The sequence below is a fragment of the Physeter macrocephalus genome, chromosome 8 (genome assembly GCF_002837175.3).
Source record: "Physeter macrocephalus isolate SW-GA chromosome 8, ASM283717v5, whole genome shotgun sequence".
In the NCBI taxonomy this organism is placed as follows: domain Eukaryota; kingdom Metazoa; phylum Chordata; class Mammalia; order Artiodactyla; family Physeteridae; genus Physeter; species Physeter macrocephalus.
The window spans coordinates 52,278,227-52,295,349 of NC_041221.1; the positions used below are offsets into that span (position 1 = coordinate 52,278,227).

Genomic DNA, 17,123 nt, shown 5'->3' on the forward strand with positions numbered 1-17,123 from the left:
AGAGATATGGGGATAGATGTATATGTATAGCTGATTCACTTTGTTATAAAGCAGAAACTAACACACCATTGTAAAGCAATTATACTCCAATAAAGATGTTAAAAAAAAAAAAGCAGGGGGCAAGGGGCAGGGAGGGCAGTGGGGCTCCTAAAAATGGAAGGAGGTAGAAAGGGGAATAGGAGATAGTGCAAAGGGAAGAAAATCAAAAAGTAGTGTTTGGCGCCCAGAAAATTTTAGAGGCCTCAGATCATGGAATTTTCCCCCAAAGTCTTAAGTCAACCCTTCCCACTCCCTCCACAACTCACACATACACCAACACCCTCCCTCCTGCACAGGGGCTTTTGCAGGCACTTCACATAAAAATGACCACTCTGGGGCACCAACCCCTCAGCCTCAGTTCTTGGAAAGAGGAACTCTGACATCCTGCTCAACAGGAACATAAAGAATCTAGAAAGTCCAGGGAATCACCTTTCTACATTTGGAAGGAAATCACCAGGTCCAGGCCACACTGGAGAGAAGGAGATTATAAGAGGGACACAAAGACTAGGAGGTGGAGATAATGGGGGGCCATTGCAAAGGCTCCCTGCCCACTGGGAGACAAAGAGCACCCATCCCAGGGGAACAATAGGCTTTAGGTCCAGGGGTTTGGGAGGGAGTGGGAGTGCCAGAAGATTGGACATTGGTTACATGCAGAGGGACTGTAAGACTTTTAAAAATTTTATTTTAACATATGGAGAGTCAGGACATGTCTCACAGATGGTGGTGTTTGTATTCTATGAGATACTGAGGCTTCCATATTGTGCAGAGTTGTTTTAAGTCTCAGTGTTGTGTTCCATTGGTCCGTCGGTCTATCCCTTATAAGGCATTTGTTTCACTGACTCTTCTGTGACAATGGACTCGAGTGTATCTGTGAGAGGCAGAGACAAATGATGAGGAGAATTAGGGTGAAATGGGGCTCATTTTAAACACATCTGCATTTATGCCACACCCCTCAAAGGCCACAACGGTCTTGGTTTTAGGCTTGGAAAAGATGACGATGGTGCAGAGACTCAGAGCTATCAGAGCAGGGGAATCTAGGGAGAAAAATAAGTTGGAAGAAAGAAGAAAAGTGAGAGGGAAGGAAACTTTGGGTCAAAAATCCTGTAGAATTGAGAGGGAAACCAAACTGCGATGGAGACGTAAAGTTTTGCCTGCTAGAGTCGCCCCCTCCAAAACCAACGGTCACCAAAATTCATTTGCAAAAGCTAAGCAAAACAAAACAACAAAAACTAACAAACAAGAAAGCCCAGACAGTTTAGATCTGGGTCCCTGCCAGAAGATCCACTCTGTCCACTTTCTATGTCATGTTCGTTTTGCATCCCTGCAAGCAGGGGAATAGCGCTGACTAGGTAAGGCCTCCTGTCCTGCCCCTCAGTTGAGGGACTCCATCTCAGCCCACCCTCCCAGTGCTGGGCCTGACGATTCCTGCTGACTGACTCAATTATTTGGGGAGGTTTGAGGGGAGGAGATGAACTGTGGGTGGTTTCAATAGTCCAGCCAGGTTCAGCCTTTGTTAACCTCCAGGCTGGAAGTTTGGGGCCCCCTCAGGCTGGAAGAAAAGCAGTGGGGCCTTTGCCGCCCACTCACCATAGCGGGCAGCAGCACGCCAGGCTCTACCGTGACACTGTGGTTCAGGGGCAAACCTGGAACCTGCAGGGGCCTAACTGCACACTTGGTCTGAGAGGATGGATCAACGTTACCGTTTCAAATTCAGCCACCAGGGGGCGGTGCTGCTTTCTTCAAAAAACATTTTGTTTTTTTTTTTTTCTTCCCCCAGTTTTTTTGAGATATAATTGACATATCATATTGTGTAAGTTTAAGGTGTACAATGTGTTGATTTAATACACTTATATATTGTGAAAGAATGACTACTGTAGCGTTAGTTAACACCTTCATCACCTCACATAATTATCATTTCTTTTTCTGATGAGAGTATTTATCTACTCTCTTCACAACTTTAAAGTATACAATGCAGTATTGTTGACCATAGTCTCCATGCTGTACATTAGATCCCCCAGAACTTATTCATCTTCTAACTGGAGTTTGTGCCCTTTGAGATCTCTCCATTTCCCCCGCACCCCAGCCCTGGCAACTATCATTCTACTCTCTCTTTCTACAAGTTCAGCTTTTTTAGACCCCACCTGTAAGTGAGACTGTACGGTATTTGTCTTTCTCTGTCTGACTTATTTCAGTTAGCATAATGCCCTCAAGGTCCATCCATGTTGTTGCAAATGGCAGGATTTCTTTCTTTCTCATGGCTAAGTAGTATTCCATTTAGTATATATACCACATCTTCTTTAGCCATTCATCTGTTGACTGACACTTAGGTTGTTTCCATGTCTTGGCTATTGTGAATAATACTGCAGTGAACATGGGAATGCAGATATCTCATCAAGATCTTGATTTCATTTTCTTTGGATATATACCTAGAAATGGGATGGATGGATCATATGATCATTCCATTTTTAATTTTTTGAGAAACCTCCATACTATTTTCCATAATGGCTGCACCAATTTACATTCCCATCAACAGTGTACATTCACATCCTCACCAACACTTGTTACTTCTTGTCTTTTTGGTGATAGCCATTCTAACAAGCGTGAAGTTTTATCCCATTTTGGTTTTGGTTTACATTTCCCTCATGATTAGTGATGTTGGTATATTTTTTTGTACCTGTTGGCCATTTGTATGTCTTCTTTAGAAAATAATGTCTATTCAGTTCCTCTGACCATTTCTTAGTTTTTTTTTTTGCTATTGTGTTATGAATTCTTTATGTATTTGGATATTAGCCATTTGTAAGCTGTATGATTAACAAATATTTTCTCACATTCTATAGGTTACCTTTCCATTTTGTTGATTGTTCCCTTTGCTATACAGAAGTGTTTTATTTAATATAACCCCACTTATTAATTTTTGCTTTTGTTGCTTGGGCTTTTGTGTCGTATCCAAAAAATCTTTGGCAAGACCAACATTAAGGAGATTTCCCCTATGTTTCCTCTAGAAATTTTAAGGTTTCAGGTTTTATGTTTAAGTCTTTAATCCATGTCAAGTTAATTTTTGAGAGTGGTGTAAGATAAGGATCCAATTTCACTTTTCTTAGAGTGGTTATCTAGTTTTCCCAGCACCATTTATTGAAGAGACTATCCTTTCCCCATTGAGTATTTTTGGCTCCCTTGTCACATATTTGTTGACTGTACATGCTTGAGTTTATTTCTGCGCTCTCAATTCTGTTCGACTGGTCTACTTTTATGCCAGTACCATGCTGTTCTGATTGCTATATCTTTTGTAGTATAGTTTGAAATCAGGAGGTGTGATGCCTCCAGCTTTGTTCTTCTTTCTCAGGATTGCTTTGATATTTGGGTCTTTTATGATTCCATACAAATTTTAGGATTATTTTTCTATTTCTGTGAAAAATGTCAATGAATTTTGTTAGGGGTTTCACTGAATCTGTAGAAGGCTTTAGATAGTGTGGACATTTTAACTATATTAATTCTTCTGATGCATGAACATGGGCTATTTTACATTTATTTGTGTCTTTTTCAATTTCTTTCATCAGTATCTTATAATTTTCAGTGTACAGATCTTTCACAGCCCTAGTTAAATTTATTCCTAAATATTTTATTGTTTTTGATACTACAGGTAATGGGTTTGTTTCCTTTATTTCTTTTTTTCCTTATTTCGTTCTTTTTCTTTTTCAGATAATCTGTTGTTAATATATAGAAACACAATTGATTTCTGTATGTTGATTTTTAACCCTGTGACTTTGCTGAATTTGTAGGTTAGTTCTAACAATTTTTTGGTGGAGTCTTTGGGATTATATAAAATCATACCATCTGCAAAGACAATATTACTTCTAGCGTTCCTGGTGGATGTTTTTTGCTGTTGTTGTTTTTGTTTTGCCTGATCGTTGTGGCTAGGACTTCCAGCACTATGTTTATAGGCGTGGTGAAAGTTGGCACCTTGTCTGTTCCTAATCTTACAGGAAAAGCTTTCTACCTTTCATCATTAAGTATTATATTAGCATGGCTTGTCACAGATGACCTTTATTATGTTGATGTATTTTCCTTCTATACCAAACTTGTTAAGAGTTTTTATCATAAAAATATTTTGTATTTTGTCAAATTACTTTTATGAATCTATTAAATTATCTAATAATTTTTATCTTTTCTTCTTTTAATGTGGTGTGTCACATTTTTTTATTTGTGTATGTTGAACCATCCTTGTATCCCAGGGTTAAAACCTATGTGATCATAGTGTAGGATCCTTTTAATGTGCTGCTGAATTCAGTTTGCTAGAATTTTGTTGAGAATTTTTGCATTTGCATTCATCAGAAATATTGGCCTATAGTTTTCTTTTCTTACAGTGTCCTTATCTGGCTTGGGTATCAGGGTAAAACTGACCTCATAAAATGAGTTGGAGAGTGTTTCCTTCTCTTCAATTTTTTTGGAAGAGTTATGAAGGATTTGTGTTAATTATTCTTTAAGTATTTGGTAGAACTCACCAGTAAAACCATCTGGTCCTATGCTTTTCTTTTGGGGCAGGTTTTTGATTACTGATTTAATCTTCTTACTCATTATTGATCTGTTCAGATTTTCTATTTTTTCATGATTCATTCTTGGTAAGTTGTATGTTTCTAGGAATTTTCTATTTCTTCTAGGATATACAGATGTTTGGTGTTCATAGTAATTTCTTATGATCATTTGTATTTCTGTGGTATCAGTTGTAATGTCTCCTGTTACATTTCTGATTTTTTTATTTTATTCTTCTGTCATTTTTTTCTTAGTCTGATTAAAAGTCTGTCAATTTTGTTTATCTCTTCAAAAAAACAGCTCCTAGTTCCCTTGATCTTTTCTATTGCTTTTGTGGTCTCTCTTTCATTCTTTCTGCTCTGTTCTTTATTTCCTTTCTTTGCTAACTTTGGGCTTCGTTTGTTCCTTTTTTTCCTAGTTCCTTAAGATTTAAAGTTAGATTGCTCATTTGAGTTTTTTTTTCTTAATATAGGCATTTATCACTATAAACTTTCCTCTTAGAACTTCTTTTGCTGTCTCCCATATATTTTGGTATATTGTGTTTCCATTTTGGTTTGTTTCAAGATTTTTTTTTTTTTTTTTTTTTGTGGTATGCGGGCCTCCCTCTGCTGTGGCCTCTCCCGTTGCGGAGCACAGGCTCCGGACGCGCAGGCTCAGTGGCCATGGCTCACGGGCCCAGCCGCTCCGCGGCATGTGGGATCCTCCCAGACCGGGGCGCGAACCCGGTTCCCCTGCATCGGCAGGCAGACGCACAACCACTGCGCCACCAGGGAAGCCCTCAAGATATTTTTTATTTCTCCTTTTATTTCTTCTTTGACACATTTTTTGTTCAGGAGTGTGTTGCTTAGTTTCCACATATTTTTAATTGTCCATTTGTCATCCTGTTTTTGATATCTAGTTTTATACCATTGTGGTCAGGAGATACTTGGTATGATGTCAGTCTTCTTAAATTTGTTAACACTTGTACTGTGACCTATGATGTGGTCTGTCCTGGAGAATGTCCCAGATAGAAGGATGTGTTGGATAGATTGTTCTGTATGTGTCTGTTAGCTTCATTCAGTATATAGTTCAAGTCTACTGTTTCTTTGCTGATTTTCTCTCTGGAGGATCTCTCCATTGTTGAAAGTGAAGTATTGAAGACTTCTACTATTACTGAATTGTTGTCCATTTCTCCTTTCAGATCTGTTAGTATTTGAATAACATGTTTAGGTGGGTATATGTTGATTGTTATATCTTCTTCGTTAATTGACTTCTTTATGATTACATAACAACCCTCCTTGTCTCTCGTTATCATTTATGGCTTAACGTCTATTTTGTTTGATACAAGTATAGCTAGCCTTGCTCTCTTTTGGTTTCCACTTGTATCAAATATCTTTTTCCACCCTTCACTTTGAGCTTATGTGTGTTGTTTAATCTGAAGTGAGTCTCTTGTAGACAGCATATAGTTGGTTCTTGTTTTTTTAATCCATCCAGCCACTCTATGCCTTTTGATTGGAGAATTTAATCTGTTTCCAAATAGAGAATTATTAATAGGTAAGAACTTGCTAATGCAATCTTATTAATTGTTTTATGGCTGTTTTATAGTTCCCTTGTTCCTTTCTTCCTCTCTTGCTGCCTTGCTTGGTGAATTGGTGATTTTCTGTAGTGGTATGCATTGATTCACTTCCCTTTATCTTTTGAGAATCTACTGTAGGTTTTTGCTTTGTGATTAACAGACAGCTTACATAAAACATCTTATAGATAGAACAGTATTTTATGTTGATAATCACATAACTGATTGCATACAAAAACTACCCTTTTATTACATCTTTTTGATGTCACAATTTACCTTTTTATACTATATATTCATACAAATTATTGTAGCTATAGTTATTTTTAACACTCATATCCTTTAACATTTATACTAGAGTTAAGTGGTTAACACCACCATATTACAGCGTTAGAGTATTTGACTATATACCTACCTTTCCCAGTGTGTTGTATGCTTTCATGTTTTCATGTTACTCCTTGACTTTTCATGTTCCTTGAAGTTTTGCATCATTGTCTTCTCATTTGAAATAGTAGTCACCTCCTTCAGGCTTTAGTCACCTCCTTCAGGCTTTACTAACTGCCTTTGGGAGAGAAATGTCTTCTGTCAGTCCTCCTAGAGATTCTGAGGCTATCTCAGACTGGCTATAGGTACACCTCCTCCACTCTTCTTGCTCTGTCTTGTGGCAGAATTCTTAGCTTGTATGCCTTCTCTGGATTCTGCAATGAACCTGGCCTAGGGATGACTGCCTCTCTTTTGTTTTCCCAAAGGTGGCACTCAATCTCAAGTTTGGGCACACTCTGGCTTGCAGAGTTGGGCAGGCCTTATGCACATGCTCACTAGCCATCTACCAAAGCTCACTCCTGCTACCACAGTGGGAGAGGGCCTCTTTGTCAGCATCTTGCAGAGCTGGGGAAGCAGTGTATCTTAATATAAGGAAGATCATAGACCAAGAAAACCTCTCTTGGCCTTACTGTGCTGCTTTGGGGGAGGGGTGATGCAAGTAAAGTCAAGCTGTTTTCTTACACCCTTTGATGCATCTAAACTCGTGTGTGTGTGTGTGTGTGTGTGTGTGTGTGTGTGTGTGTGTATTTTTCCCTCCAGTGATGTGCTAGAACTTCTCTGGAAACCTGGACTGCCACAAAAGGGTCTTGTCATCCATTGGTGATTTTCTAAAACGGTCCTTTCCAGGGGCTCCTGGGCCACAACCAAGGGAAGCTGGAGATGGATCACGGACCACCGTAGTGTCCATAGGCAGGATCAAGGTCTAAATGCATATTACCTGGTGCATAGGTGGGCAAGACTTCTCCTGGGTCCCTTGGCATATGGTACGAGATCCCATAGCTCCTACAAAGGCACCTCTGTCCATAAACAGATGGCAAATTAATGTTGTTGACGGGGAAGACAAAAACAAGGGACATCGTATTCCACCATGACGCTGATGCCACTTTTCTGAAAACTCCTTTTGTACCATTCTTCCTAAAACTATATGCTGGGAGAGGTGAAAGGAAAGAATAGCAGGCAAATCTTTGTAAAGTTGAGCAGAAGAAAAATCAAGAGCTAGGGATGACTTGTGCAGGTATGGCCACTGCTGACCCTTTTAGCCAAAGGTGGTCTAAAGGAAGGGATGAAGATTATATTAAAATATGACACAATCCAGGAAGAGCAAGAAATGGAATTCTAATACATGTATCCCTTTTCATTTCATTTTTTACATTATAAAGATTCATTTTAAATGATTTATTAAGCATCTACTATATGTAAGGCACTGTTCTGGGCACTTCAGATACATAAGGGAACTAAAAAAATGTATCTGTCTTCATGGAGCTTACATTTAATAATAGCACATGCTTGGTGTAAAACATTTAGAAAATACTGAATCTTGTAAGGAAGAAAAGAAAAACAGACTATTACTCCACCAACAAAAGATAGTGAGTTTTTAGAGAATGGACTTGAGGACACAGGGACGGGGAAGGGTAAGCTGGGACAAAGTGAGAGAGTGGCATGGACATATATACACTACCAAATGTAAATAAATCTTGGCAATATTTTCTTGGACCAGTCTCCTAAGGCAAAACTAACAAAAGCAAAAATAAACTAATGGATCAGCTATGTATAGCTGATTCACTTTGTTGTAAAGCAGAAACTAATACACCATTGTAAAGCAATTATACTCTGATAAAGATGTTAAAAAAAAATTCCAGATAGTTAGGAGACTAGAAAATGGAATTATCTAGCACAATTATCCTCCACAGAAGATGAGTTGATAAGTTTCTGGAAAAACACATTATTTAGTGATATGGACATAATCAGCAAAATAATTAAAATTTTAAAAATTTTAAATTAAAAAAAAAAATTTAAATTTAAATGTTTCAGTCTGGGAATGGGATAAGAGTGTGGAAAAATTAAAACTGAAAGGACATTTTTAAAAATTCATTTATTTTTATTTAAAAAAAAGATAGTGAGTTTTAACATTTTGATGCATTTTTTAGTTCACTTTTTGCTATGCCTATACTCACACATCTATATAGTTTTAAAATTTGGGATTTTATTGTACCCTTGATTTACATAACACTATACAATTTTTAAAAGGATATGAAACTGTCAAGGCTCCGTCATAAAAGTTGCCAAATGGCTTTCCAGAAATTTTGTTAGTCAACAGTCTGAGAGTTATTAGGGGCTTAAAATCAACAGAACTTGGTAATACACTGATTAGATGTATGTGTGTGTGAGAGAGATAGAAAAGTGGGAGACAAAAAGAAAAGGGATACTTCTCAGATTTATGACCTGTTCTACTAATGGACAGATGTAGGTATCAATAAACAAGAATAAAATTCATTAAAAGGAGTAAATTTGATATGCAGAAGATGTTGTTTTGAGGTACCCCAGGGGCAGCATCCCAACACAGCCACCAGCCTGGAGCTGAACTTTAATGTCTGAGCTGGAGATATGGGTCTGTATTGTATATTAAGCAAGGCCAAGGGTGAGATCACCTAGTTAGAGTGTACAGAATAACAAGAAGATAGAAGCTGAGTTTCAGGGAACTTGCACTGTCCCGGAGACTTAGCCTTGGCCTTCCCAGTCTGGGGGAGCCTGGGATGGTTGGGATGTTTCTAGGAAAGTCTAAAGTTTTCATCTACTCTGGCATTCACTATACATGGCTCTAGAGCTCCCTGATTGAGTTATCCCTCAGGTTTATCCCTAATCAAATTGGCTTATGGGAACAGAAGCTGAGGTATAGATTTTCTGTTTACTTCCTTCTCCCTCTACACACTCACACATTCCTTGAGTTTAGTTAGATTTCTCCATGTAAGAATTTGTAATCATGCCAGGAAATCACGTGGGACAATTATACACTGGAAGTTCTAGTAACATCACTGCAAAATCTCGAAATTATGTGTAAAACAGAACTTTGGGAGTCCTAGCAATGGAATATAAAACTCGTATTTTAGTATCCTAACCTTCAGAAGTCAAATGAGTCATTCTTAAGAAAGAGTTTAGTCTAAAAATGAATTTCAGGGCTTCTCTGGTGGCGCAGTGGTTAAGAATCCGCCTGCCAATGCAGGGGACAAGGGTTCAAGCCCTGGTCCAGGAAGTTCCCACATGCCGCGGAGCAATGAAGCCCGTGCATCACAACTACTAAGCCTGTGCTCTAGAGCCTGCAAGTCACAACTATGGAAGCCCGCGTGCCTAGAGCCCATGCTCCGCAACAAGAAAAGCCAACGCAATGAGAAGCCCATGCACCGCAACAAAGAGTAGCTCCCGCTCACCGCAACTAGAGAAAGCATGCACGCAGCAAGGAAGACCCAATGCTGCCAAAACTAAAAAAAAAAAAAAAAAAAAAAAAAAAGAATTTCATTCTTTTTTATGCCTGAGTGATAGTCCATTGTATATATGTACAACATCTTCTTTATCCATTCCTATGTTGATGGACATTTATGTTGCTTCCATGTCCCGGCTATTGTAAATAGTGCTGCAATGAACACTGGGGTGCATGTATCTTTTTGAATTATGGTTTTCTCCGGATATATGCCCAGGAGTGGAATTACTGGATCATATGGTAGCTCTATTTTTGTTTTTTTAATGAACCTCCATACTGTTCTCCATAAGGGCTATGCCAATTTACATTCCCACCAACAGTGTAGGAGGGTTCCTTTTTCTCCACACCCTCTCCAGCATTTATTGTTTGTAGATTTTTTTAAAAAATTTATTTATTTTTTTTGGCTGCCTTGGGTCTTGGTTGCTGCGCATGGGCGGCATGTGGGCTCTTCCTGGACCAGGACTCAAACCCGTGTCCTCTGCATTGGCAGGTGGACTATTAACCACTGCACCACCAGGGAAGCCCTGTTTGTAGATTTTTTGATGATGGCCATTCTGACCAGCGTGAGGTGAGTGATGTTGAGCATCTTTTCATGTGTTTGTTGGCAATCTGTATGTCTTCTTTTTTTTTTTTTTTTGTGGTATGCGGGCCTCCCTCTGCTGCGGCCTCTCCCGTTGCGGAGCACAGGCTCCGGACGCGCAGGCCCAGCGGCCATGGCTCACGGGCCCAGCTGCTCCGCGGCACATGGGATCCTCCCAGACCGGGGCGCGAACCCGGTTCCCCTGCATCAGCAGGCGGACGCGCATGTATGTCTTCTTTGGAGAAATGTTTATTTAGATTTTCTGCCCATATTTTTTTTTAGAAATTTATTTATTTTATTTATTTACTTTTGGCTGCATTGGGTCTTCTTTGCTGCGCACAGGCTTTCTCTAGTTGTGGTGAGTGGGGGCTACTCTTTGTTGTGGTGTGTGTGCTTCTCATTGTGGTGGCTTCTCTTGTTGCGGAGCATGGGCTCTAGGCACACGGGCTTCAGTAGTTGTGGCACGAGGGCTCAGTAGTTGTGGCTCGTGGGCTCTAGCGTGCAAGCTCAGTAGTTGTAGCATACAGGCTTAGTTGTTCCTCGGCATGTGGGATCTTCCCAGACCAGGGATCGAAACCATGTCCCCTGCAATGGCAGGCAGTTTCTTAACAACTGCGCCACCAGGGAGGTCCCAAGGTCTTCTGCCCATTTTTTGATTGGGCTGTTTGTTTTTTTGATATTGAGCTGCATTAACTGTTTGTATATTTTTGGAATTAATCACTTGTTGGTTGCTTCATTTGCAAATATTTTCTCCCATTCTGAGGGTTGTCTTTTCATTTTATGGTTTCCTTTGCTGTGCAAAAGCTTGTAAGTTTAATTAGGTCCCATTTGTTTATTTTTGTTTTTATTTTCTTTAGGAGGTGGATCAAAAAAGATCTTGATGTGATTTATGTCAAAGACTGTTCTGCCTATGTTTTCCTCTAAGAGTTTTATAGTATCCAGCCTTACATTTAGGTCTTTAATCCATTTTGAGTTTATTTTTGTATATGGTGTTAGGGAGTATTCTAATTTCATTTGTTTACATGTAGCTGTCCAGTTTTCCCAGCACCATTTATTGAAGAGACTGTATTTTCTCCATTGTATATTCTTGCCTCCTTTGTCATAAATTATATGACCATAGGTGTATGGGTTTCTATCTGGACTTTTTATCCTGTTTCATTGATCTATATTTCTGTTTTTGTGCCAGTACCATATTATTTTGATTACTACAGCTTTGTAGTATAGTCTGAAGTCAGGGAGCCTGATGCCTCCAGCTTCGTTTTTCTTTCTCAAGATTGCTTTGGCTATTCGTGGTCTTTTGTGTTTCCATACAAACTACTCAGCCATAAAAAAGAATGAAATAATGCCATTTGCAGCAACATGGATGGGCCTAAAGATTGTCATACTGAGTGAAGTAAGTCAGACAGAGAAAGACAAATATCATATGATATTGCTTATATGTGGAATCTAAAAAAAGGGTACAAATGAACTAATCTACAAAAGAGAAATAGAGTTACATACATTGAAAACAAACTTATGGCTACCAGGGGGTGGGGGGGAGGAACAGACTGGGAGATTGGGATTGACATATACACACTACTATACATAAAATAGATAACTAATAAGGACCTACTGTATAGCACAGAGAACTCTACTCAATACTCTGTAATGGCCTATATGGGAGAAGAATCTAAAGAAGAGTGGATATATGTATATGTATAACTGATTCAATTTGCTATACACCTGAAACTAACACAACATTGTAAATCAAGTATACTCCAGTAAAAATTTAAATAAAAACCATTATAAGACCCAGAAAAAATAAAATAAAATAAATTAAGAATAAATAAAAACAAATTTCAACAAACATTTGTTGAATGTCTGCTATGAACCAGCCACTGTGCCAGGCTCCTGGTACAAAGATGAATAAGACCAGGGCCAATGCAAGAGTTGGAGCCAGAGGAGGCAGGAGGCCCATTTGAATTAAGACGTCATATACTTGAAAGGCCTCAGAAACAGAGCTACAGTGACAGGAATGCAAGGTGGTAATTCTACAACTTTAACTTTTTGTGCCTGTTTGGCACTATTAAGTATCTTCTTTTTAAAAATCCTGCCATTTTTTTTGGAAGAGCGTAACTATATTATATTATACTTTAATTTGTGAAAAAGCAGAAATTTATTAAATCAGAATTTTTAAACAGGCTACAATTCTTGGAAAATTGTTTCAGGATTTCTCGGTGTTTTAATATGTGAGGAACTTCCAAAAATGAGAGAGACCCCTAAGAGACCACAAACAAGACTAGTCTCAATCCTCAAGAAACTTGCAATCTAAGGGGAGAGAGACACACATTAACAGGCCATTTCAGTTTTGTGTGAACCTGAAGCTTTCTTAAGCCCTATGCGAGAATCTTTCAAGACAAACCAGTATCAACAACAACAACAACGGTTTGGCCAGAAACAGATACTAAATTGAAGTACTTAGTGGTGAGGGGGAAAATGCTAAATTTTTTCACTCCATTTATTCTTCAGTTTTCAACTAATTCCATGTCCCATTCTGCTATTCCTATCATTTCATTTCAATAAAGGTTCAAAATGTATTGAACAAGTTACTTTGCCTCTTTTCATCTAGTTAATGTCATCTTATGAAGTGAGATTATGAGCTATCTCTCTTTCAGGGAAAGACAAATTATTTGGTTGGAAATCTATTCAAATTAAGAGTCTGCACTAAGACTATCCCAGGTCTCCTCCCCACTACAGGTTATAAACAGACTGTTCATACAGCACAATCCTCAGTGTCTTTCTTTATACCCACTATAATGTTATTTTTCTTTTTTGACTGACATCAACTGCAGGACTCTGTTTGCCTGATCCTCAGAGGCAAAAACAAAACAAAACAGGAGTTTAAAAGATTCAGAAGATAGAGCATGGACTTGAGGATATGGGGAGGGGGAAGGGTAAGCTGGGACGAAGTGAGAGAGTGGCATGGACATATATACACTACCAAACGTAAAACAGATAGCTAGTGGGAAGCAGCAGCATAGCACAGGGAGATCAGCTCTGTGCTTTGTGACCACCTAGAGGGGTGGGATAGGGAGGGTGGGAGGAAGGAGGGAGACGCAAGAGGGAGGGGATATGGGAACATATGTATATGTATAACTGATTCACTTTGTTATAAAGCAGAAACTAACACAACATTGTAAAGCAATTATACTCCAATAAAGATGTTTAAAAAGAAAGATTCAGAAGAAACCAGAAGTGCTACCTTCGTCAATAAAAATAATGTTCTGGGCTCTAAAGCTTACACAAAAGGGAGTACATCCTGGTGGTGAGAGAGGGATCCTCACACTAAACCCATGTGCCCTCACTCTATCTCAGTGGTTTTCCTTAGACCTGAAAAACTCTTATTTATCACTATCACCTCAGGCTAGCCAGGGTATGGGCACTACTTCCCCTTTAACTCTGTCTGGCCCAAGTAAGTACAAAATATTGATTACCAGCATAGACAATTATGGAATATTATAACATTCCAGAAACAGACAATGAGAACAAATCCAAACAATATTAACAAAGAAGAGGCTTTGATGTGGGTTAAGAACCTATACCCTAGGATTAAAGGAGAACAAGAAGTATATTGTTCCTCAAAGGGCAAGAAGTTAATCTTTGAATCACCTCTATTTCTGACATTGGATAAGGTTATCCCAATTACCAATGTCCCTAGCTGCCTGCCAAAAGCAAAAATAAATCCTCTGTGGAGGCACGCCATGAATCACAACTAGACAGCCTGTGCAGCACAACTACCGATCCCGCGCACTCTGGAGCTCGCATGCCACAATTAGAGAGCCCGCACGCCGCCCAAGAGCCCATGCATCGCAACAAAAGATCCCTTGTGCTGTAACTAAGACCAGACAGCCAAATAAATAAATAGATTTAAAAAAATCCTTTATGGAGGAAGATAAAGTCATCCTAGGCCTCAAATTATTTATAAAAATTTTCACACATAATGTCCAGCATTCAATAAAAAAATTAAGAAATAAGGAGACAAAACAACATAATAAAAAAAATCGAGAAGCAACAGAGTCTCCAGATAATGAGACATAGACTGTAAAATAACCACTGTTAATGTGCACAAGAAAATTAAAGACAAGATTGAGAAACTTAGAGAATTTGAAATGATAACAAAAAGGTAAAAATAACTAAAATATATAGCAGTCAAATTAAGAATTCAATAAATTAACAGATTAGACACACCTGAAGAGAGAATCGGTGAGCTGCAAAATCAGAAGAAAATGTCCATGTGAAAGCAGGGAGAAAAGGCAAGAGATAAAAAAGACATAGAGAATGCAAGTAGAAAGTCTAATACACAGGTATTTGGAATCTCAAAAGCAGATAGCAAATGGAACAGAAGGAATATGAAAAATATTATGCCACATCCCTCTGACATTCTGGCTTCTGATGAGAAACCTACAGTCATTTGAATTGTATTTCCCTATAGGTAAGTTTTAATTTTTTTTTTTCTGGCTGCTTTCAAGAATTTGTCTTTAGGCTTCATAAGTTTAATTATGATGTGTCTTGATTTTGATTTCTTGTGACTTATCCTGTTTGGAGTTTGCTCATCATCTTGAATCCATAGGTTTAATCTCTTATCAAATTTGGGAAGTTTTCAGCCATTATTACTTCAAGTACTTTTTCAGCCTCACTCTTTCTCCTTTCCTTTTGGGTCTCTGATGACATGAATGTTAAATCTCATAGATTCCTGAGGCTCTGTTCTCTTTCTCTCTCTCTCTCTCTCTCTCTCTCTTTTTTTTAAAGTCTATTTTTCTCTCTGTTCTTCATCCTTTTGGGTCTCTGATGACATGAATGTTAAATCTCATAGATTCCTGAGGCTCTGTTCTCTTTCTCTCTCTCTCTCTCTCTCTCTCTTTTTTTTAAAGTCTATTTTTCTCTCTGTTCTTCAAATTGAGTTAGTTTTTGATTCTTCCATCTTCGAGTTCTCTGACTCTTCCCTCTGTACCCTTCATTCTTCTGCTGGACCCATCCACAGAGCTTTTTATTTCAGTTATTGAATTTTTAGTTCTCAAACTTCCATTCAGTTCTTCTTCATATCTTCTATCACTCTGCTGAGGCTTTGTATTTTTTCATTTGTTTCAAGCATGTTCATAATTGCTCCTTGAAGCATTTTTATCATGGATAATAATTGTCTACTCATTCTCACGTCTCTGTCATCTTTTTGTTGGCATCTATTGATTGAAAATAGTTTGAGATCTTTTGGTTCTTGCTTGGTAGGATAAGTGATTTTTTTTTTCCCCTTAGGATTAATGACTTTTTAAATTGAAACTTGGATATTTCCCATGTTACGAGACTCTGGATTTTATTTAAACCCTCTGTTTTGACTGGTTTTTTATGACACTGCTCCTGCAGAGGAAAGAAGCATCTTATTACTGCCCAATGGAGGTAGAACTCCAGGTTCCCCACGTGGCTTCCACTGACACCCAAGGAAGAGGTTGATCCTCGTCATTACTGGGCAGGAGCGGATGTTCTGGCTTCCCACATGGTCTTCACTGACACTGCTGTGGAATTGGCCTCTTACTGCTGAATAATGGTGAGAGTCCTGACGCTCCAGTAGGCCTCCTGTAACATCACCCCAGGGGGAGAGAGAGGGGAACCTTGTTACTGCTGGGTCTGGATTAAAATCTGGGTTCCTACTTGGCCTTCTGTGACACCACCCCAGGAGAGGAGAGGGATTGAGATGCGTCATTACAACCTGGAGAGGGCAAACGTTTAGGGTCCTCACTCAGCTTTGCTGCCATGGGTAGCAGTGGGACAACATTCTTCTCTGTGGTGTTTGGCCTTAATAGAGCAGTTTCTGTCTAAAAGTTTTATGTCTTGTGAGGCTGCCCCTTTCTTGGTCCTTTGACTAGAGAGAGCAGGCTATTGTAGGGTTTTTTTTTTTTTTCCTGTGTTCATTGGCACCTCTGACTTGCTGGCTTCTTTGCCTACAAATCTGGGATACATAAGCCAAAAGAAAACTCAAGGAAGTTACCACTGTGTTGTTCCTCGGGTTCTGTGGTCCTAGTCAGTCTTTCTTCTATCTTTCAGAGTCTTCTTATGTTTGTTTTTTACATAAAGTGTCAGGTTTTTAGTTGCGCTTAGTGAGTGAAATAGTGAAAAGTACATCTACTCTATCTTCCTGGCAGTAGAGGTCTTGCATTCATTTGGTTTCTAAAACCATCGTATAAGAATATTATTTATCTTGATTTCTGAGTTTTGACCCCCTCTTACATTTGGCAACTCAGGCAAGTGCCTCCCTCACCTTACCCTAGTTCCAGTCCTATTTAGAAGTCATCTTAGAAGCCAAAAAAAAAAAAAAAAATCCAAAATAAGGCAAGAAATGAGAAATAACACAGAACAGTAAGACAAATAGAAAACAAATGTTAACAAAACAGATTTAATCTCAAATATATTAGAATTACAATAAAATTAATGGGGGGGGGGCACATGAACATTGAGAAGTTAAGGAAAACAGAGATATCCAGAGAGACCAAGGAGAGTTCAGTGAGTTTCATGTTTGCAATAAAAATTTAACAATAGGGCTTCCCTGGTGGCGCAGTGGTTGAGAGTCCGCCTGCCGATGCAGGGGACACGGGTTC

At 38.8% G+C, this 17,123-nt stretch overlaps 1 long non-coding RNA gene across 2 annotated transcripts in view; it reads right to left on the reverse strand.

The window, feature by feature from the left end:
• Window positions 1-518: 518 nt before the first annotated feature.
• LOC114486709 (uncharacterized) overlaps window positions 519-17,123 on the reverse strand; it is a 23,059-nt gene continuing 6,454 nt past the window's right edge. For both annotated transcript variants that reach the window (XR_003680900.2, XR_003680901.2), the window contains 2 exons: window positions 6,534-6,680; window positions 519-907 (listed from right to left, as the gene is read on the reverse strand). This is a non-coding gene — a long non-coding RNA (uncharacterized lncRNA). The remainder of the gene's footprint in view (window positions 908-6,533; window positions 6,681-17,123) is intronic.